Genomic DNA, 21,270 nt, shown 5'->3' on the forward strand with positions numbered 1-21,270 from the left:
CTGGAGAAAGCTGAGGGAGACCTGATTGAGGAGTACAAAATGTTGAGGGCTATAAATAGGGTAGATAGGAAGAAACAGTTCCCCTTAGTAGTGGGCGAATAACCAGGTGGCATAGATTTAAGGTAAGGGGCAGGGGATTTAGAGGGAATTTGGAGGGAAACCTTTTTTACCCAGAGGGTGGTGGGAATCTGGAACTCAATGTCTGCAAGGATGGTAGAGGCAGGAACCCTCACAACATTTAAGAAGCATTTAGATGAGCACTTGAAATGCCACAGCGTACAAGGTACGGACCGAGTGCTTGAAAATGGGATTAAAATAGATAGGTGTTTGATAGTCGGAATGGACACGATGGGCCAAAGGCCATCTTTTTGTGCTGTAAAACTTGAGTTTGACTCTCTGGAAGTCTTTCTTGCTAATTTTCTCAGGGCCATGGCGCCTCATGCTGCAATCCAGTATTTTATCTATTTATGAACTTAAAATAAAGGATCGTTAGAATTACATCGGGTGACTTCCAGTGGCAGCCATGGAGTGAGTGGTCGCATATTTGGTGGCTCCCACTCGAGGTGGATTTTTTCGGGTCCTTCCCCACCCGAATTGTGTGGTGTTTGAGGGCAAAAGGTGCAGGAGTGCCCAGGGAATGTATTACTCCTCTGGTGTGTGACTCATCGAACGAGGAGTGCCACGAGGAAGAGAGAGCAACCAGAGCAAGAATGCTTTTGTGGTGCGACACAGGAGAAGCTGGCGGAGGGCAACGTTCAGCGCTGCCCTCCCAGTACTCGATGGAGCAGCTGGGAGAATTCCTTAATGGCAAATGTCTGCAGCAGAGGAAGGAGGCCTCAGAGGATTTGGCCAAGTTGGTGGAGCTGCTTAGGGCGGCTATCGAGTAGATGGAGTAGAGGCAGGAGGCTCAGGGGCTGGCGATCCAGAAGGGGGAGGAGGCGATAGTGGAGCATGAGGATCGGATCACCTAGCTGGAGGCAGAGATGGGGATGTTGAGCAATCACAAAAGGCTGAGGGATAAGCTGGAGGACCATGAGAATCGCTCCAGGAGGCAGAATCTGCAGATTGTGGGGATGCCCGAAGATTGTGGGGATGATTTGAATCTGCGGAGGCTGCCAAGTATGTGGCGAGCATGTTGGAGAAGCTGATAGGGGAGCTGACCTTTGACTGGCCCCTCGAAGTGGATTGAGCGCACAGGGTCCTAAGGAGGAGGCCGCAGGTGGGGGAGCCGCTGAGGACGATGGTGGGGAGGCTGCATCGGTTCTTGAATAACGAGAAGATCTTGAGGAGGGCGGGGAAGACCAATACGTGTACCTGGAACGGGAGTGAGCTGCAGATTTACCAGGACCTGGGTGCAGAGCTCGCCAAGCGGAGGGCCGGGTATAATCGTATAAAGGCCGCACTCTACAAGAAGAAGATGAAGTTCAAGGTTCTGTACCTCCACAACTTGTGGGTGACGCACCAAAATCAAAAATTTTATTTTGACTCGCCAGAGGAGGCGATGGATTTTATGAGAGACCATGGACTGGAAGGAATGTGAGGAAGTTTTGTGTAACGTGTGGGGCACATTGGGTGGGTGGATTGGGGTAGGGTACGACGGGGGCGCAGTGATAGTGAGTATGCCTTTTGTTTTTCTTTGTTTGATGCTTGTTGTGAGGATTGGGGGAGGGAGGGGTGGATTGGGAGGGTGAGGAGTAGTCCGAGGCCTCTGGAGGGGGCTACCGTGCTAGTTAATCGGAGTGATGTGGGGGTTATCAGGAGGAGGGAGTTGGGAAGGGGGAAATTGGTTGTTTTTTGTTTGGGTGCAGGGGAGGGGGGTTGGGAGGGTTGCTGACATGGGTGCGGTTGGCGTGGCGCAGTTGGGAAGGGAAAGATAGTGGCAGACATCTTGGGAGAGCGTGACGTCGGCCGGGGGGTGGGGGAGGGGGGAAACTGGCTTAAAAGGGGGTATAGCTGATCGTCAGGGGAGGGGGCAGGGAGCCCTCTGACCAGACTGGTTACTTGGAGTGTGCGAGAGTTGAATGGGCTGGTTAAGTGGTCGCGTGTTTTTGCGCACTTGAGTTTGAAGGTGGACGTTGTTTCTTTGCAGGAGAAGCACCTGAAGGTGAGGAAGGGATGGGTGGGCAGGTGTTCCACTTGGGGTTGGACATGAAGACGAGGCGGGTAGTGGGCTGATTGATAAGAAAGTGGGATTTGAGATGGGAGCTTTGTGGCTAATCCAGGGGGCAGGTATGTGATGGTCAGTGGGAAGCTGGAGGGGATGTTGGTAGTCCTGGTGAATGTTTGTGCCCCAAATTGGGACTTTAATGAGGTGGGGTTAAGGGAGGATCCCAGTCCTGGACATGCACCAGCTGATAATGGGGGGTGATTTTAACATGGTTCTGGATCCCAGGATGGACTGGTTGAGCCCTAAGTCATCGAAGATGTCGGCAGTGGTGGGGGAGCTGAGGGGGTTCATGTATCGTATGAGGGTGGGGGCGGACCCATGGAGGTTTGGGAGGCCGAGGACAAAGGAGCGTTTGTACTTCTTGCATGTGCATCAGGTGCACTCCTGGATCGATTTCTTTGTGATGGATAAGACACTGCTGGCAGGGGTGGCCGACTTGGATCTGATCATGCGTTGCCTTGGGTGGCACAGGGGAGGCCCAACAGTTGCAGTGGAGGTTGGAAGTGGGGTTGTTAGTCGATGAGGGTGTGTGGGAGAGGGTGAGGGCTGCCATCCGGGATTAAGTGGAGCTGAATGACACTGGGGAGGTCACAGCCTCCATGCTGTGGGAGGCACTAAAGACGGTAATTAGGGGCAAAGTTTTTCCATCGGTGCGCATAGGGACAGGGTGGAGCAGGAGGAGAGGGCAAGGCTGGTAGATGAGATCCTGAGGGTGGATAGGATGCAGACAGCGGCGTCAGAGGAGGGGTTTCTAAAGGCGAGTCAGAGGCTCCAGATGGAGTTTGGATTGGTGTCCCTGGGAAAAGTGGTAGGGCAATTGCGGAGGGCCAGAGGGGCAGTGTATGAGTACAGAGAAAAGACAAGTAGGATGCTGACTCACCAGTTGAGGAAGTAGGCAATGCCGAGGGAGATTGGTAGGGTGAGGGATGAGTGGGGCAAAGTGGTTTTGGATCTAGAGGGGGTAAATGGTGGTATTTGAGGCCTTCTATAGAAGGCTGTATGAGTCGGAGCCTCTGTCTGGGGAGGAGGGGATGAGACAGTTCCTGGATGGGTTGGAGTTCCAAGGGTGGAGGGGGAGAAGGTTTGGGGGCCCCAATCAGGCTGAGGGAGGTGTTGGACAGCGTTGGTGTGATGCAGGCAGCGAAGGCCCTGGGGCGGATGGGTTCCCAGTGGAGTTTTGCAAGGCGTTTGGTGCGGAGTTGGGGCCTCTGCTAGTGAGGGTGTATAATGAGGCAAGGGGTAGGGGGAGTTCCCCCCACATTGTCGCAGGCATCCATTTCCCTGATTTTGAAGAAAGACATGGACCTGGAGCAGTGTGGGTCGTACCGCCCAATATCATTACTTAATATTGATGCAAAGTTGTTAACGGAGGTGTTAGCGTCGTGGATAGAGGAGTGTGTGCCCGGGGCGATATGGGAGGACCATTCGGGATTTGTGAAAGGGAGGCAGTTGCTGGCGAATATGCATAGGCTGCTTAATGTTATTATGATGCGCTCGGAGGGGTAGGAGGTAGACGGCCTTCAATCGGGTGGAGTGGCTATATCTGTTGGAGGTGCTGGGTGGGTTTGAGTCTGGCCAGGGGTTCGTAGATTGGGTTCAGTTGCTGTACAGGGGCCGATGGCGAGTGTCCGGCTGAACAGGATGAACTCGGGGTATTTTGGGCTGTATCAGGGATGAGGCAGGCATGCTTGCTCTCCCCATTGCTTTGGCGATAGAGCCACTGGCAATGGCACTTCGGGCTTCAAGAGCGTGGAAAGCGATCAAGTGGGGGGAGGGGGGTTTGCTGAACACAGAGTCTTGCTGCAAGTAGACGATCTGTTGTTATATACTTTGGGAAGGGGTTTGCTGAACACAGAGTCTCGCTGCATGTAGACGATCTGTTATATACTTTGGAGCCAGTGGGCAGCTTTGAAAGGATTATGAAAATCTTGAGAGAATTTGGCAATGGTGGGGTATAAATTGGAAATGGGGAAGAGTGAGGTATTCACGATTAATGCTAGAGGGCAGGAGAGGAAGTTGGGGGCGTTGCCGTGCCAGATGGTGGGGGTGAATTTTCGGTATCTAGGAATCCAGGCAGCGTGGAGTTGGGCACAGTTACATAAATTGAACTTGGCACGACTGTGGAGGGGATTAAGGCAGATTTCAAGAGGTGGGATGTGTTTCCGCTGTCACTGGCTGGGTACGTGCAGATGGTTAAAATGACAGTGCTGCCCAGGTTCTTGTTCGAGGTCCAGAACCTCCCTATCTTTGTTCCCAAGTCCTTTTTTAGGAAGGTAAACAAGATAATTTCGGCGTTTGTTTGGGCGGGGAAGACCCCACAGGCGAGGAGTGTTTTTGGAGAGCGGGTGAGGGGGGGGGGGGGGGGGGGGGGAGGGAGAGGTGGGGGGAACTGGTGATGCCATGTTTGATGAATTATTACAGGACGACGAACATCACAATGATGAGGAAATGAGCTGTGGAGGAGGGGTCGGTGTGGAGGCGGATGGAGGCGTCGTGGTGTTGGGGGACGGGTCTGAGGGCACTATTGTTGCCGCAATTTCCGTTCTTGCCAGTCCGGTACTCTGTGAGCCCAGTGGTGGTTTTGCCGTTGCGGGTGTGGAGTCAGTGCAGGCAACATTTTGGGTTAGAGGGCATGTCGATGTGGGCACTGATATGTGATAATCACAGGTTTGTGCCAGCGGGGCTGGATACGAGGTTCCGGGGGTGGCGGAAGGTGGGGATAGAGGTCGGTTTATAGGGGACAAATTTGCAGGTTTGGAAGAGTTGGAGGAAATGTATGAGTTGCCTCATGGGAATGGTTTCAGATATCTACAGGTTGGGGATTTTGTGAGGAAAGAGGTTCCGCCCTTCCAGGGGCTGCCACCTCCGGTGCTGCCAGACAAGCTGTTGTCGGAGGATCATATTGGGGAGGTGGGAGCGTCAGACATTTATGGGGAGTTGATGGAGAGGGAGGGCGCTCCAGTGGAGGAGGTTAAGCGTACCTGAGAGGATGAGTTGGGTGGGAGGTGCAGGCCAGGACGGGGAAAGAGGCCCTGCTGAGGGTGAACGCAGCCTTGCACTGTGCGGGGTTCAGACTCATCCAGTTTAAGTTGGTGCATAGGGCCCACATGACAGTTGAGAAGATGAGCCTGTTCTTTGCAGTGGTGGAAGATAGGCGTAGACAGTGTGCCTGGGAGGGCGCGAATCACATTGACATGTTCTGGGCATGTCGAAAGTTGAGGGGATTCTGGCAGGGGTTCGCGGAAGTCATGTGCGTGATTTTAGGAATAGGGGTGACTCCGAGTCTGGAGGTGGCGATATTTGGCATGTCAGAAGATCCAGGAGTCCAGGTGGGGAGAGAAGCTGATGTATTGACCTTTGCCTCCCTGATAACCCGGAGATGGATCTTGTTGTGCTGGCGGGACTCGGAGCTGCTGAATGTGGTGGTGTGGGTGAGCGACCTGGCAGAATTCCTGCCTTTTGACGTCCGGTGACGGCTATGAGGGAGTAAGTCGCACATTTGGTGGCTCTCGATCCGGTCGGACTTTTGGACCTTTTTTCCTGACTTTTTTGTACTTTTGAGCGCTGGATCTGAAGGCATAGGCACTCAGGCACAGACTCCAGATATAGGTGTATGGAATTAAGAAGCAGAAAGAATCGCAAACAGTTGAAGAAGTGGGCAAACAAGGGCAGTGTAGAAGCTGCTGCTGAGGACAATATGGCCGATGTCTGGACCCCGGTGCAGACAGCCCAGCCAACAACGTAGCATCTGCTGAAGGTCATCCAAGAGGGCTTCACTGCGCTGAAATAGGACAGTTTAGACCCGATCCAGAAATCAATCGAGCGCTTGGAGTACAGGCTGAATGCCCAGGATCGGATGATCCAGAAGCTGGAAAAGGTACTGGAGGAGCAGGAAGATCACCAAACGGTGGTGGAAGTGGAGATGGGGAGGCTGATAGACCAACAAAAAAGGCTTCTGGAAAAGGTGGAGGACCTGGAAAATAGGCCCCGTCGGCAGAATTTGAGAATTGTTGGTCTCACGGAGGGGGCTGAGGGAGAGGTTGCCGCCGCATATGTGGCAGATATCTACCAGGACCTGAGCGTGGAGGTGGCCAGAAGGAGGGCAGGCTACAGGCAAGTCAAAGAGATTCTGTTTAAGAAGCAGGTGAAGTTTGGGCTGCTGTACCCGGCGCGCCTTTGGGTCACGCACGAGGGACGGCACCATTACTTTGAGGAGCCCGAGGACGTGATGGGCTTCGCCAAGAGAGAAGGACTGGTGCCGAACTGAGGACTTTTGGACTTAAGGTAAAAAGTTACTAAGCAATGTTTACACGTTTTTCTTGTATTGTGTTTTTTTTTCTTCTGTATTCGAGTTTTCGTTGGAAAAGAGGGAAGTTAAGGTATTTGGTGCTGGGGGCTTTTTGTGTTCTGATCAGGGTGGTTGGAAGTGCTTTTTACTTATTTTGTATTATTTGGTTTGCACTAGCGTCGGGGTTTTCTTTGTTGCTTGTTTTTTGTTGTTGTTCAGAGCAATTGCTCGAGGGGTTTGGGGAAGTGTTGTTGATGGGTGGGAGGGATGGGTCAGAGGGAACAATAGGTGGGAGACTTGTTGGCACTGGAGTCGAGAATCACCAGGCTAGCTGGTCTACGGAAGCCAGGTGGGGGGTGTTTATATAGCTAGTTTATGGCAGGGGTTAGGTTACAGGGTGTTGTTGCGAGGGGGGGGAAGGGGGGTAGTTGATCTGCTGACGAGGGAGGGACTTGGGTTTGGTAACATGGAGGAGGTTGGAGGGGGGGGGCTACCAGGAGGTGGGCCAGGGGAAACACGACGCAGGGTCTAGGGGCGGCCCCAAGAAAGGAGATGGCTGATCGGCGGGGTGGGGGGGGGGGGGGGGGGCGATGCCCCTCAACCAGGCACCTGGAACGTTAGAGGGTTAAACGGGTCGGTAAAGAGGGCATGTGTGTTTGCGCATCTGAGGGCGCTGAAGGCAGATGTAATGATGCTCCAGGAGACTCATCTGAAAGTAGCTGACCAGGTCAGGTTAAGGAAGGGCTGGATTAGCCAGGTCTTCCACTCGGGGCTGGACACTAAAACCAGGTGGGTCGCGATTTTGGTTAACAAACGGGTGCAATTCGAGGTGGGTAGCACAATTTTGGATGGGGGGGCAGATTTGTCATGGTGAGTGGCAAGCTCGAGGGGATGAGGGTAGTTTTGGTCAATGTATATGCCCCAAATTGGGACAATGTGGATTTTATTAAGAGACTGTTGGGGAAGATACCTCACCTGGACTCGCACAGGCTGATTATGGGAGGGGATTTCAACACAGTCCTTGACCCCGGCCTAGGCTGGTCGTGTTCAAAAACGGGTAAGGTGCAGGCAATGGCAAAAGAACTGAGGGGGTTCATGGAGCAAATGGGGGGGGCTGATCCATGGAGGGCTAGTCGGCCGACGGGGAAGGAGTTTTCGTTCTATTCGCATGTTCATAAGGTGTATTCCCGAATTGATTTTTTCATCATGAGCAGGGATTTGCTGGTGGGGGTGACAGACGTAGAATATTCGGCGATCGCTATCTCGGACCATGCCCCACACTGGGTTGATCTGCAGGTCTGTAAGGAAAGTTTTCAGCGCCCTCAATGGAGGCTCGAGGTCGGCCTGTTGGCGGACGAGGCGGTGTGAGAGGGTGAGGATATGTATGCAAAACTACCTGCAGGTCAATGACACAGGGGAAGTCTCAGCTGCGGTGCTTTGGGAGGCGCTGAAGGCAGTGATGAGAGGGGAGCTGATCTCGATTCGAGCACATAGGGACAGGACGGACAGGGCAGAAACGGACCGACTGGTGAAGGAGATTTTACAGGTAGACAGGAGACATGCGGAGACCCCGAGGGTAGAGCTTTTAAGGGAACGACGGAGGCTACAGACTGAGTTTGGGGTGTTGTCCACAGGTAAGGCTGTGGAGCAGCTTCGGAAGGCGAGGGGTGCGATTTATGAGCACTGGGAGAAAGCCAGTAGAATGCTGGCACAGCAACTGAGGAAGAGGAAGGCGGCCAGGGAAATAGGGAAGGCAGTCGACGGGGGGTGGGGGCGAAACGTGGTAGGAGATCCAGCAGGACTGAACAAGGTGTTCAGGGACTTCTATAGTAAGCTTAACACCTCGGAACCCCCTGCAGGTCTGGGGGGGGGGGGGGGGGGGGGGGGGGGGGTGGAACACAGAGTTTTATTGTATGCCGACAACCTGCTCTTATCCATTACGGATCCAGTGGCTGGGATGGATGAAATCATGGGAATTCGGCCGGTTCTTGGGGTATAAACTGAACATGGCAAAAAGTGAGTTGTTTGTAGTCCAGGCGAGGGGCCAGGAGGGTCGGCTGAGGGGGCTGCCGTTTAGGTTAGTTTTAGATACTTAGGGATACAGATAGCGCGGGACTGGGGCCGGTTGTACAAGTTGAACTTATCTCAGTTGGTGGAGCAAATGAGGGTCGAGTTCCGGAGGTGGGATGTGCTCCCACTGACACTAGCGGGGAGTGTGCAGACGGTTAAAATGACGATCCTCCCGAGATTCCTGTTCATATTCCAGTGTCTCCCCATTTTCATCCCGCGGTCCATTTTTGAGAAGGTCAATAAAATGATTATGGGATTTGTGTGGGCGGGAAAGTCCCCGCGGGTGAGGAAGATTGATGCTCGAGAGGAATCGAGGGGAGGGGGGGCTGGCGCTGCCAAACTTTAGTAACTACTACTGGGCAGCCAACATAGCTATGAAAGGAGTGGGTGGTGGGTGCGGGGTCAGTTTGGGGGCGAATGGCAGCCCTGGTTACGCGCCCCTGCTGCTCCCGCCGGCACGGTACTCCACCAGCCCTATAGTGGTGGCGACTTTGCGGATCTGGGGCCAATGGAGAAGGCATGTGGGGTAAGTGAGAGCATCAGTCTGGTCCCCAATTTGCGACAATCACCGGTTTGCCCCGGGGAATATGGACGGTGGGTTCTGAACATGGCGGAGGGCTGGGATTGAGAGGATGGGGGATCTGTTCTTGGAAGGGAGATTCCCGAGCATGAGGGCGCTAGAGGAGAAATTTGGGCTGGCGAGAGGGAATGGTTTTAGGTACTTACAGGTGCGGGACTTCCTACGCAGACAGATTCCATCCTTCCTACGCCTGCCACTTAGGGGGATCCAGGACAGGGTAGTGTCCAGTGGATGGGTGGGGGAGGGGAGTGTCTCGGATATCAAAAAGAACTTACGGGGGCAGAGGACACGCAGACCGAGGAGCTGAAGCTTAAGTGGGAAGAAGAGCTCGGAGGGGAGATAGAAGAGGGCTTATGGGCGGAGGCGTTGAGCAGGGTTAACGCGACCGCAACATGTGCTAGGCTCAGCCTGATTCAATTCAATGTCGTCCACCGGGCCCACATGACAGTGGCCTGGATGAGTAAATTCTTTGGACTGGAGGACAGGTGCGCCAGATGTGCGAGAGGACCAACGACCCATGTCCACATGTTCTGGGCATATGCAAAACTCGGGGGGTACTGGCAGGGGTTCGTGGACGTTATGTCCCGGGTACTGAAAACAAGGGTGGTGATGAGTCCAGAGGTGGCAATTTTGGGGGTTTCGGAAGACCCGGGAGTCCAGGAGGAGAGAGAGGCTGACGTTTTGGCCTTTGCTTCCCTGGTAGCCCGGCGACGAATTCTGCTGGCATGGAGGGACTCAAAACCCCCAAAGTCGGAGGCCTGGCTATCGGATATGGCGAGCTTTCTCGGTCTGGGGAAAATTAAGTTCACTCTGAGAGGGTCACTGTCAGGGTTCGCCCGGAGGTGGCAACCATTTATCGACTTCTTCGTGGAAAATTAATCATCAGCAGTGGGGGGTGGGGGGAGGGGTGGGGAGCGGGAGAGGGGGGGTAGGGCAACGTAGATTAGGGGGGCAGTTAGGTGGGTCCTTGTAGAAGGGGAGCTGGTTTTTGCACTATGTTGATTGTTCTTTGCACACTGTTTTGTATTGTTGTTTACTCTGCCAAAATGCCTCAATAAAATTGTTTATCAAAAAAGAAAAAGAATTCCTGCCTTTTGAGAAGGTCAAGTTCGCCCTGCGGGGGTCGGAGGAGGGGCTCTCCCGGAGGTGGAAACTGTTCATTGATTTCTTCAAGGTGAATTAAGGGGCCACTGGGTGGCTAGTGGGGGAGTGGGGTAAGGTGAAAATTAGGAAGGTGGGTTGGGTGTTGGTATCGAGGGATGTTGGGGGCCGGTGGTTTCTGTTCATGTTGATGTTTGGTCTTCTGATATCTTCAGATATATTCGTAAAATGCCGTTAATAAAAATACTTTGAAAAAAGAATTACATCAAATGTACAGCAGAGAAACAGGCCATTTGGCCGAATCAATCTATGTTGGTATTTTTGTTCTACTTGAGCCTCCACTTATCCTTCCTCATTGCCTCCACCAACATGACCTATTTTGTCTCATATGCCTCCCTAGCTTCCCCTTAAATACATAGATACTATTTGCCTCAATCACTCACTGGGGGTGACAGCTTCCACATTCTTCACCAAATTTGTGAAGGAACGGCGATAATATTTCCAAGTCAGGATGGTGTGTGTCTTGGAGAGGAACCTGCAGGTGGTGGTGTTCCCATGTGTCTGCTGCCCTTGTCCTTTTAGGTGGCAGAGGTTGTGGGTTTGGAAGGTCCCGTCGAAGGAGAGTCGCTCCAGTGCATCTTGCAAATGGTACACACAACTGTGTCTCGGTGGTGGAGGGAGTGAATGTTGAAGGTGGTGGATGGGTGTGAATCAAGCAGGCCTGCTTTTCCTGGGTGGTGTGGAGGTTCTTGATCAATAGTTGGTGGGACAAGAATCAACTTAGGCCGCAAGTAAGTAATATTAAATAACTCCTCTGCCGTTCCCTTTTTTTTTTAACAAACAATTTTATTGACGCCGTTCCCTTTTTAAGACCAATTGAAACTGACGTTTGCACATGTAAAACAAACATCAATGATGCCCAATTTCAGGGACCGGAGTCCTGCTTCCAAGAGTGTCAGAGCAGAAATTGCAAATGCCAAGGCCAAGCAGACTGAAGAGTTTAGGATTAATATAGAAAAGAGAAAGGGTGGAGTGAGGGGCTGAAGAAAGAAAAGAATCTCCTGACACAACTTGCTGTGTTTCTGGCCTGACCGGATGTTTTAGATTGACATGGCTTACGATTGAGTTTGTCGGCAACTTTGAAAACTGGCAAGACATAACGCGGGAACACTTGTGCATTTACATAATGCGACTTCTGCAATCACCTTCCACACTATCTTAAGGGTTTACGGCCAAGCCACACCTGAAGGAGCACAATTTTGTATTTGATGATTTAACTCAGACTCAAATAGTTGGCCTGGACTAAATGGGTCCAACATTCAGTTGTTCATTGGTTCCCTTGATTCCCACAGTTCAATGCTTCATTACAACTTTTAAAACTTTTTAATCCACATTTTTATTGAGGTTCTCCAAATCCCCTAATGTTTTTCATTTCACTGCCCTATCTGGTAGATCACTCCAAATATTTATTTCCCATTGGGGTAACAATCTTTGTTTCCAAATCCACTTCAAATTTATTTTTCTCGAATTAAATAAATGACCTTTTAGTAACATTTTGAGTTCACCTTTTTCCGTGCTATTTAATACTTCCCATAGCCCACGAGATACCCTGTTAAGCTTCTCTCTGGCCAGCAAGAGTTTAAATTTCTCGAATATTTCATCACGATTCTTCAACTGTGTATTTGGGATCATTGTTGCTGGGCTTTTGTGCAATCTGTTCCAACGCCCAGAAGTTGTTTAAGAAGTATGATGACCAGAGATGAACAGAGGGAAAACTGGTTCCACATTATCAGGGCAGAATCTAATGCAGGTTCTGAGGCAATGGGAGGGAGGTGGAGTTTGATCGGGGGAGGATTAAGTAATTTAGTGCCCCCCTCATTCAAAGGCACACAATGCCTGATCGAGGTATCTGGCGTCGGGACCAGGCATGCTCTCTGAGAGCCACCACCTACCCTTCATCTCCTTGCCCACGACCACACTCCACGAGCCCTATTCCACATTGCTCACCTGTCTCCAGGGATCCCACGATGAACCCTGGTGAAGGCCCAAATGAATTACTTACTCGCGGACAGGTTTTGTTTTCATTTTTAAACTCGTATCAACTCTTGGTCTTCAAATTGCCCCTTGTTGGACTTCCGGTTGCGGCTATGCGGAGCTAAGCCGCATATTCGGTGGCTCCCGCTAAAACGGACTTTTGGGCTCTCCATAGGAGCCCCAACGGCAATTTTTTCGACGACTTCCAGTGTGGGCAGGTGAGCAAGGTCCTCCCTCCATAGTATATGGATTGGACCAGGAGTGGAGCGGTCAAAAAAGCATTTTTGGAGCAGAGAAAAGCGCGAGGGAGAAAAAACAAGATGGCGGCGGGCGGAGATTAAGCGGCATGGGTGCAGGAGCAGCAGGAGTTTCTCAGGCGCTGCTTTGAGGAGCTGAAGAAAGAGGTGCTGGCGCCAATGCTGACGGCGATCAAGGGGTTAGTGGAGACCCAAAAGGCCCAAGGCGCGGCGATCCAGGAGGTGCGGGAAAAAGCCTTGGAGAACGAGGATGAGATCTTGGGCCTGGCGGTGAAGATGGAGGCACATGAGGCGCTGCACAAGAGATGGGCGGAAAGATTCGAGGACCTGGAGAACAGGTCGAGGAGGAAGAATCTTTGGATTCTGGGTCTCCCTGAAGGAGTGGAGGGGGCCGATGCCGGAGCATATGTGAGCACGATGCTCAACTCGCTGTTGGGGGCGGGGGCCTCTCCGAGTCCCCTGGAGCTAGATTGGGCTCATCGGGTCCTGGCGAGTGTGTCTTGAGATGGGCCAAGAAAGAGCAGAGCAGCAGGTGGGAGAATACGGAGATCCGAATCTATCAGGACTGGAGTGCGGAGGTGGCAAAGAAGAGAGCTGGTTTTAATCGGGCCAAGGCGGTGCTCCATCGGAAGGGGGTGAGGTTCGGAATGCTGCAGCCAGCACGATTGTGGGTCACATTTAAGGATCGACACCACTACTTCGAAACGCCTGAGGAGGCTTGGACCTTTATACAAACTGAAAAGTTGGACTCAAACTGAGGGTTTGTAGTTGTGGGGGGGATGTCGGTTGTATACAGGGTTTGAACTATGCTTCGGGAATGTTCCACGGGTTGGGTGATGGATGGGGATGGGGGAAGAGATCTGATGGGGAGACTGAGAGTGTGTGGGCGCCGGTGCTGGAGGGAGGGGAGGCCCGGGGATGGGGGAATTGGGATAAGGCCGCAACACGAGCGGCGCCAGAGGGGGCGGGGCCGGCTCAGGAAAGCGCGGGATTTTTCGCGCGCTAGAGAAGGACTGAGGGGGGGGGGGGGTGGAGGAGCGCACACTGATTGCTGGGGAGGAGGGGGAGGGGGTTTCCACACTGGGGGGGGTCAATGGGACAGCGGGGGAGGCCGGGGTCAGCAGGAGTCAGCTGACTTACGGGAGTGTTATGGGGGGAGCAAAAGAGCTAGATACGGATCTAGTGGGGGGAGGGGGGGAATAGGGTTGCTGCTGCATTGGCCGATGGGGAACTGGAAACAGAAGAGGTGGTCGGGACGTGGGTCCCCCGTCTGGGGGACTGGAGAGTGCGGGAGGCGCGGGCACGGGACTGGCCTAGAAAAGGAGATGGCTAGTCAGCAGGAGGAGGGGGGGGAGCCCCCCAATCTGGCTGGTAACTGAGGGGCCTGAATGGGCCGGTTAAGAGGGCCCGAGTGTTCGCGCACTTAAAGGGACTGAAGGCAGACATGGTCATGCTTCAGGAGACACATTTGAAGGTGGCAGACCAGGTCAGGTTAAGAAAGGGATGGGTAGGACAGGTATTCCATTCGGGGCTGGATGCAAAGAACAGAGGGGTGGCAATACTGGTGGGGAAGCGGGTGTCGTTTGAGGCCAAGAAGATTGTAGTGGACAATGGAGGTCGATACGTGATGGTGAGCGGTAGGTTGCAGGGGGCGTGGGTGGTATTGGTAAACGTATACGCCCTGAACTGGGATGATGCTGGATTTATGAAGCGCATGTTGGGGCGGATTCCGGATCTGGAGGCAGGAAGCTTGATAATGGGGGGGGGATTTCAACACTGTGTTGGACCCAGCATTAGATCGCTCCAGATCCAAGATGGGGAAGAGGCCGGCTGCGGCCAAGGTGCTTAGGGGGTTCATGGACCAGATGGGGTAGTAGATCCGTGGAGATTTGCTAGCCCCTTGGCCAGGGAATTTTCTTTTTTTTCTCACGTACACAGAGCCTACTCCCGGATAGATTTTTTTGTTTTGAGTAGGGCGCTGATCCCGAAAGTGGAGGGAATGGAGTACTCGGCCATAGCCATCTCAGACCACGCCCCGCACTGGGTGGAGCTAGAGTTATGAGAGGAGAGGGACCAACGCCTGCTGTGGCTTCTGGATGTGGGATTACTGGCGGATGAGGAGGTGTGCGGGAGGGTGCGGGGGTGCATTGAAAGGTATTTGGAGGCCAACGACAACGGGGAGGTGCAGGTGGGGGTAGTATGGGAGGCGCTGAAGGCAGTGTTCAGGGGAGAGTTAATCTCCATCAGGGCTCACAGGGAGAAGAGAGAGGGCAGGGAAAGGGAGATGTTAGTGGGGGAAATCCTAAGGGTGGACAGGAGATATGCAGAGGCCCTCGAGGAGGGACTACTTAGGGAGTGGCGCAGTCTCCAGACGGAATTCGACCTGTTGACCATGGGGAAGGCAGAGGCACAGTGGAGGAAAGCACAGGGGGTGACGTACGAGTATGGGGAGAAGGCGAGCCGGATGCTGGCACATCAGCTCCGTAAGAGGATGGCAGAGAGGGAGATAGATGGAGTCAAGGATAGCAGGGGAACTACGGTGTGAAGTGCGGTGAAAGTAAATGAGGCATTTAAGGACTTTTATGAGGAGCTGTACAGATCTCAGCCCCCAGTGGGGGAAGAGGGGATGCGAGGATTTCTAGATCAACTCAGGTTCCCGAGGGTGGAGGAGCAGGAGGTGGCTGGTTTGGGGGCGCCAATTGGGTTGGAGGAGCTGGTTAAAGGACTGGGGAGCATGCAGGCGGGGAAAGCCCTGGGGCCAGGTGGGTTCCCGGTTGTGTTTTACAGGAAGTATGCGGACCTATTAGCCCCGTTGCTAGTGAGGACTTTCAGTGAGGCAAGGGAGGGGGGGACCCTGCCCTGACAATGTCCGGGGCGCTGATTTCTCTGATCCTGAAGCGGGACAAGGACCCACTGCAATGTTGGTCGTATAGGCCAATTTCGCTCCTCAATGTGGATGCTAAGTTGCTGTCAAAAGTGCTGGCAATGAGATTTGAGGACTGTGTCCCTGGGGTGATTCATGAGGACCAGACGGGATTTGAAAAGGGCAGGCAGCTAAACACCAATGTGCAGAGGCTCCTAAACGTGATTATGATGCCATCGGTGGAGGGAGAGGCGGAGACTGTGGCAGCTATGGACGCGGAGAAGGCCTTTGACCGGGTGGAGTGGGAGTATCTCTGGGAAGTGTTGCGGAGGTTTGGGTTTGGGGAGGGGTTTATCAGTTGGGTTAAGCTCCTTTATAGAGCCCTGGTGGCGAGTGTGGCTACGAATCGGCGGAGGTCGGAGTATTTTCGGCTGTATCGAGGGGCGAGACAGGGTGCCCCCTGTCCCACCTGTTGTTTGCATTAGCAATTGAGCCTCTGGCCATGGCATTAAGGGAGTCCAGGAAATGGAGGGGGGTGGTTCGAGGGGGAGAGGAGCATCGGGTGTCGCTGAATGCAAACGACCTGTTGCTGTGTGTGGCAGATCCAGTGGAGGGGATGGTGGAGGTCATGCGGATCCTAAGGGAGTTTGGGGACTTCTCGGGCTATAAGCTCAATGTTGGGAAAAGTGAGCTCTTTGTGGTGCATCCAGGGGACCAGGGAAGAGGGATAGACGACCTACTGTTGAGGAGGGCGGAAAGGAGCTTTTGGTACTTGGGGATCCAGGTAGCTAGGAGCTGGGGGGGTCCTGCACAAACTTAATTTGACGCGGCTGGTGGAGCAGATGGAGGAGGACTTCAAAAGATGGGATGTGTTGCCACTCTCGCTAGCGGGCAGGGTACAGTCGATTAAAATGATGGTCCTCCCGAGGTTTATTTTTGTGTTCCGGTGCCTTCCTATTATGATTACCAAGGCCTTTTTTAAGCGGGTAGGTCGGAGCATCATGGGTTTTGTGTGGGCAAACAAGACCCCAACGTGGTGATGATCCGTAAGTGGGTAATAGAGGGAGAGGGGGCGGCATGGAAGAGGTTGGAGATGGCGTCCTGCAAAGGAACGAGCCTGAGGGCGTTGGTGACAGCACCGCTGCTGCTCTCGCCGACAAGGTACACCACTAGCCCGGTGGTGGCGGCATCGCTGAAGATCTGGGGGCAGTGGAGACGACACAGGGGGTGAGATGGGAGCCTCGGTGTGGTCCCCGATCCGGGAGAACCCTCGGTTCGTCCCAGGAAGGATGGATGGGGGGTTTCGGAGCTGGCATCGGGCAGGGATCAGAAGGATGGGGGACCTGTTGACGGGACGCTTGCGAGCCTAGGGGCGCTGGAGGAGAAGTTTGGGTTACCCCCGGGAAGTGCGTTCAGGTACATGCAGGTGAGGGCGTTTGTGAGGCGACAGGTGAGGGAACTCCCGCTGCTCCCGGCACAAGGGATTCAGGACAGGGTGATTTTAGGTGTATGGGTCGGAGAAGGCAAGGTTTCGGCGATATATCAGGAGATGAAAGAAGAGGAAGAGGCTTTGGGAGAGGAGCTGAAGGGCAAGTGGGAGGAGGAGTTGGGGGAGGAGATTGAAGAGGGTCTGTGGGCTGATGCCCTGAGTAGGGTTAATTCCTCTTCCTTGTGTGCCAGGCTTAGCCTGATACAGTTTAAGGTTATTCACAGAGCACATATGACAAGGGCGAGGCTGAGTAGGTTCTTTGGGATGGAGGACAGATGCGGGAGGTGCTCGGGAAGCCCGGCGAATCATGCCCACATGTTCTGGTCGTGCCCGGCACTGGATGGGTTCTGGAGGGGTTTCGCGAAGACTATGTCCAAGGTGGTGAAAGTCCAGGTCAAGCCAAGTTGGGGGCTGGCACTATTTGGGGTGGCGGACGAGCCGGGAGTGCAGGAGGCGAAAGAGGTCGGTATTCTGGCCTTTGCGTTCCTGGTAGCCCGGCGGAGGATCTTGCTCATGTGGAAGGACGTGAAGCCCCCCAGTGTGGAGGCCTGGATAAATGACATGGCAGGGTTCATTAAGCTGGAGAGGATGAAGTTTGCCTTGAGAGGGTCTGCGCAGGGGTTCTTCAGGCGGTGGCAACCGTTCCTAGACTATCTCGCGGAGCATTCGAATGAGGTCGGCCAGCAGCAGCAGCAACCCAGGGAGGAAGGGAGGGGGGGTGGGGTATTTGGGCGGGTGGGGGAGGGGGTTTTCCTAGGAGTACTTGTAAAAAAAAAAAGCATATGGGAGGGTTAATATGTGCGGGAGAAACCCATTGTATAAGTTCTGTATTATGTGAGAGAAGAGAGGTCAGGAGCACAGATTTGACGTCGCAGGAGGGGGCCAGTGTGCAGGTAGGTGGTTTGAAGTGTGTCTACGTCAATGCCAGGAGTATACGAAATAAGGTAGGGGAACTGGCAGCATGGGTTGGTACCTGGGACTTCGATGTTGTGGCCATTTCGGAGACATGGATAGAGCAGGGACAGGAATGGATGTTGCAGGTTCTGGGGTTTAGGTGTTTTAGTAAGCTCCGAGAAGGAGGCAAAAGAGGGGGAGGGGTGGCGCTGCTAGTCAAGAGCAGTATTACGGTGGCGGAGAGGATGCTAGATGGGGACTCATCTTCCGAGGTAGTACGGGCTGAGGTTAGAAACAGGAAAGGAGAGGTCACGCTGTTGGGAGTTTTCTATAGGCCTCCAAATAGTTCTAGGGATGTAGAGGAAAGGATGGCGAGGATGATCCTGGATAAGAGCGAAAGTAACAGGGTAGTTATTATGGGAGACTTTAACTTTCCAAATATTGACTGGAAAAGATATAGTTCGAGTACATTAGATGGGTCGTTTTTTGTACAGTGTGTGCAGGAGGGTTTCCTGACACAATATGTTGACAGGCCAACAAGAGGCAAGGCCACGTTGGATTTGGTTTTGGGTAATGAACCTGGCCAGGTGTTGGATTTGGAGGTAGGAGAGCACTTTGGGGACAGTGACCACAATTCGGTGACGTTTACGCTAGTGATGGAAAGGGATAAGTATACACCGCAGGGCAAGAGTTATAGCTGGGGGAAGGGCAATTATGATGCCATTAGACGTGACTTGGGGGGGATAGGTTGGAGAAGTAGACTGCAAGTGTTGGGCACACTGGATAAGTGGAGCTTGTTCAAGGATCAGCTACTGCGTGTTCTTGATAAGTATGTACCGGTCAGGCAGGGAGGAAGGCTTAGAGCGAGGGAACCGTGGTTTACCAAAGAAGTGGAATCTCTTGTTAAGAGGAAGAAGGAGGCCGATGTGAAGATGAGGTGTGAAGTTTCAGTTGGGGTGATGGATAGTTACAAGGTAGCGAGGAAGGATCTAAAGAGAGAGCTAAGGCGAGCAAGGAGGGGACATGAGAAGTATTTGGCAGGTAGGATCAAGGAAAACCCAAAAGCTTTCTATAGGTATGTCAGGAATAAGCGAATGACTCGGGTAAGAGGAGGACCAGTCAAGGACTGGGATGGGAAGTTGTGTGTGGAGTCTGAAGAAATAGGCGAGATACTAAATGAATATTTTTCGTCAGTATTCACTCAGGAAAAAGATAATGTTGTGGAGGAGAATGCTGAGACCCAGGCTATTAGAATAGATGGCATTGAGGTACGTAGGAAAGAGGTGTTGGCAATTCTGGACAGGCTGAAAATAGATAAGTCCCCGGGGCCTGATGGGATTTATCCTAGGATTCTCTGGGAGGCCAGGGAAGAGATTGCTGGACCTTTGGCTTTGATTTTTATGTCATCATTGGCTACAGGAATAGTGCCAGAGGACTGGAGGATAGCAAATGTGGTCCCTTTGTTCAAAAAGGGGAGCAGAGACAACCCCGGCAACTATAGACCGGTGAGCCTCACGTCTGTAGTGGGTAAAGTCTTGGAGGGGATTATAAGAGGCAAGATTTATAATCATCTAGATAGGAATAATATGATCATGGATAGTCAGCATGGCTTTGTGAAGGGTAGGTCATGCCTCACAAACCTTATTGAGTTCTTTGAGAAGGTGACTGAACAGGTAGACGAGGGTAGAGCAGTTGATGTGGTGTATATGGATTTCAGTAAAGCGTTTGATAAGGTTCCCCACAGTAGGCTATTGCAGAAAATACGGAGGCTGGGGATTGAGGGTGACTTAAAGATGTGGATCAGAAATTGGCTAGCTGAAAGGAGACAGAGGGTGGTGGTTGATGGGAAATGTTCAGAATGGAGTTCAGTTACAAGTGGCGTACCACAAGGATCTGTTCTGGGGCCGTTGCTGTTTGTCATTTTTATCAATGACCTAGAGGAAGGCGCAGAAGGGTGGGTGAGTAAATTTGCAGACGACACTAAAGTCGGTGGTGTTGTCGACAGTGAGGAAGGATGTAGCAGGTTACAGAGGGACATATAGATATAGATATAGATATAGATCATACAGTGCAGAAGGAGGCCATTTGGCCCATCGAGTCTGCACCGACCCACTTAAGCCCTCACTTCCGCCCTATCCCCGTAACCCAATAACCCCTCCTAACCTTTTTGGACACTAAGGGCAATTTATCATGGCCAATCCACCTAACCTGCACATCTTTGGACTGTGGGAGGAAACCGGAGCACCCGGAGAAAACCCACGCAGACATGGGGAGAACGTGCAGACTCCGCACAGACAGTGACCCAGCGGGGAATCGAACCTGGGACCCTGGCGCTGTGAAGCCACAGTGCTATCCACTTGTGCTACCGTGCTGCCCTAATAGATAAGCTGCAGAGCTGGGCTGAGAGGTGGCAAATGGAGTTTAATGTAGAGAAGTGTGAGGTGATTCACTTTGGAAGGAATAACAGGAATGCGGAATATTTGGCTAATGGTAAAGTTCTTGGAAGTGTGGATGAGCAGAGGGATCTAGGTGTCCATGAACATAGATCCCTGAAAGTTGCCACCCAGGTTGATAGGGTTGTGAAGAAGGCCTATGGAGTGTTGGCCTTTATTGGTAGAGGGATTGAGTTCCGGAGTCAGGAGGTCATGTTGCAGCTGTACAGAACTCTGGTACGGCCGCATTTGGAGTATTGCGTACAGTTCTGGTCACCGCATTATAGGAAGGACGTGGAGGCTTTGGAGCGGGTGCAGAGGATATTTACCAGGATGTTGCCTGGTATGGAGGGAAAATCTTATGAGGAAAGGCTGATGGACTTGAGGTTGTTTTCGTTGGAGAGAAGAAGGTTAAGAGGAGACTTAATAGAGGCATACAAAATGATCAGGGGGTTAGATAGGGTGGACAGTGAGAGCCTTCTCCCACGGATGGAAATGGCTGGCACGAGGGGACATAGCTTTAAACTGAGGGGTAATAGATATAGGACAGAGGTCAGAGGTAGGTTCTTTACGCAAAGAGTGGTGAGGCCATGGAATGCCCTACCGGCAACAGTAGTGAACTCGCCAACATTGAGGGCATTTAAAAGTTTATTGGATAAGCATATGGATGATAATGGCATAGTGTAGGTTAGATGGCTTTTGTTTCGGTGCAACATCGTGGGCCGAAGGGCCTGTACTGCGCTGTATTGTTCTATGTTCTGTGTTCTATGTTTGATTGATATGTTTCTGTTCTGTTCTTTTCTCTTTTCTTTTCTGTTACGGGGGGGGGGTTTAATTGGTTGAAAATTTTTGTTGGAAATACTTTGAATAAACATATTTTTTTAAAAAAAAATTGCCCCTTGTTGATTTTGCCTCCTCCCATTGTCCGCCTTCCTTTCTGTGCCCTCTCTGTTCCCTCACTCCTTTCTCCTCCCTGTTTCTTCCCTCTTCTGTGTCTCCTCCCTTTCTCCTCTAATGCTGTCCTTGCTCCTCTGTCTATCCTTTCCCACTGTCCTCTCTCTCCAGCATCTATGCAAGGATCTGGACAGGTGAGTA

At 52.5% G+C, this 21,270-nt stretch overlaps 1 protein-coding gene across 1 annotated transcript in view; it reads left to right on the top strand.

Moving 5' to 3' along the window:
* Window positions 1-21,270, top strand: part of LOC140421802 (uncharacterized) — a 239,234-nt gene that overhangs the window by 120,190 nt on the left and 97,774 nt on the right. The window lies entirely within an intron of this gene.

The sequence above is a fragment of the Scyliorhinus torazame genome, chromosome 1, assembly GCF_047496885.1.
Source record: "Scyliorhinus torazame isolate Kashiwa2021f chromosome 1, sScyTor2.1, whole genome shotgun sequence".
NCBI classification, from domain to species: domain Eukaryota; kingdom Metazoa; phylum Chordata; class Chondrichthyes; order Carcharhiniformes; family Scyliorhinidae; genus Scyliorhinus; species Scyliorhinus torazame.